This window comes from Nycticebus coucang, chromosome 3 (genome assembly GCF_027406575.1).
Source record: "Nycticebus coucang isolate mNycCou1 chromosome 3, mNycCou1.pri, whole genome shotgun sequence".
In the NCBI taxonomy this organism is placed as follows: domain Eukaryota; kingdom Metazoa; phylum Chordata; class Mammalia; order Primates; family Lorisidae; genus Nycticebus; species Nycticebus coucang.
In genome coordinates, this window is record NC_069782.1 from 145,339,198 (window position 1) to 145,341,625 (window position 2,428).

Consider the following 2,428-nt stretch of genomic DNA (forward strand, 5'->3'; position numbering starts at 1 on the left):
AATTGACTCATATATTAGCAAGGAGACAATTAAAAATGGCATTGTCATAAAAACTAACATCCTTGAAACACTTCTTGAGGATTGCAGGAAGAGAAATCTGCTACTCAGGACTCGGCGGCTTCAGTAATGATGGCCCATGGGCAGGAAAGAAGATGTCTACACCTGCTTCCTTCTGTGCACTAGTAAGAACCCAAGCAACTTCCACGTAAGAATGCTCATGCTCCTGGTTTCCAAGACTAAGCTCCATCTGGTTTATGTAATCAGGATACTGAATATCAAGTCTTAAAAGAAAGCAAATCAGATGATGGAATTTGCATCTTTGTATACTTTTAGGGTAGTAATCTAATCTTTACTATTTTATCTAACTTATTTATAAAAGATTCATTAATTTTATTCTTGTCCTATCACCATGAGACCACTTACTAAATATTCTAAATATAGGGATATTGTGTGTGTGTGTGTATAAAATATCCCAATATTTCACATATATACATTCATATCTATATTAGATAGGTAATTGATTATAGAGTATAGATATATATAGTACCTCTCTATACATCTGTAATCTATATACACACACACATATACAAAGCCTTTCACTGTGTGGAGACAAGATCCTTATCAAGATTATAGCAGATTATATATTTTCCCAAGGAAGGTAGACAACTGCAAACATGTTGTACTGACTGGAAAATAACATGATGATGATTGTGAATGTACAGGATCCTGAATTCCCACAAGCTTCATCTGCTGACTGTCTCCCTCATGTACAAATGGTTCTATTGGACACTACAAGAAATTTAACATGAAACACTTTTCTATCTAAAACAGGGAATTGTTGCAGACCTCTCAAATATCAATGGCTCCAATTTCAAAACAGATAGAAAAATCTGCTTTATTTATTCATGAATTCATTGACAAGAGAAGACAACTGGAAGGACAATATGTGCTTGGTACACATGACCATCTCTTAAGGTTGGTTCTAGAGTGATTTCAATAAAACACTGGCCTCAACGAAAGCAGACAAATGCTAGTCACCATAGCACTAAAGGATCCCTGGACCTCTGCTGGGCCTGAGGTTCTAGAGGAGGTCCAAGATGTGGTAGTAAGTGGAGGGGACTTGGGATGGTCGGATCAGTGAGGATGGCGGGCATTTGGTAGCTCCAGGCAGTGGTTATTTAATAAATAGTACAGAAATGTCTCAAAATTTTAGCAACAGATGCTGCCATGCTGTTGCATACCAGCTGGTCATAGGCCCCTGTTGTTTTTCATTACCTTTTAGTTTCTGAATGAAAAGCTGAGTGATCTCATTTTAGCTGAACTAATTCTTTTCTTTTGATTTCTGCTCGCTACTCTTTGATCTCCTCTGGTAACAATATCTAGGAAAACCGTGAAGATTTTCATTTCTGGCTTCTGTTGTTTCAACACCAGTGATGCTATTTGCTTTAATTTGCCTTTGGCTAGGTGCCCTGTGCTAATGAAGAATCAAAAGACAAGAAACTCAAATAGCATAAATTTTGCTATTAACTGTTAGTGCTTGAGGGACATTTATTGATTCATTTATTCTTATATTTATTCATATATTCATCAAAGAAAACAGGGCCCAGTGCTTTTATGAAGCTGGGAATAGTGCTTGTTTTTATCAACTGAACTGGAAAAGGTTATAATTTAAGGGATATAAAGTGGAGTATTTACTAAGGTCTTGCCTCAAAATGGAAGTGATTTGTCTACATTGAATTGATCAGAGTCTGAAATAATCAGTTTCCAAATAACTTTATTGCAGAGCATGGCTCAAGAATATCTATAGGAATACAAAATTATCCAGTAACTAACATGCTAAAAAGTACAATATCTGACTTTCACTCAACAATTTCCAGGTATCCAAAGACATAGGACAATACAACTTATAATGAGAAGAATAATCAATTGATACCAAACCAAAACCGACACATATAATAGCAAACGGGATTATACTATACAATGCTAACACCAAACAATGACATTAAAACAATTGTTAAACCTGTATTCCATCTTTTCAAAACAATCAGTAGAGGTATAACATACATAGAAAAAGACCCAAATTGAATTTCTAGAGATGAAAAATACATTGAATGCAATTAACAACTAATTAGAGATTGTAGAAGAAAAGAGTAGTGAACTTGAATACAGAAACGATCCAAAATGAAACACAGAAAAAATTTTTTTCATTAATTATTTTCTTCTACAATTTTCCACTTAATATTTTTTGCACCAGAATTTACAAAAGGTAACTAAAACTAGTCTCGACACATCATTCACAGGGCACAGTGTTCCTGTCATAATGCCTTTCCTTGAGTTGTAGTCATCCCAGCTAGAGAGAGAGAGACCAGCAGATGGCTTCCTGGAGACACTGGGGGCTTTTTGAAAGGATACAGTGACCAATGAGACT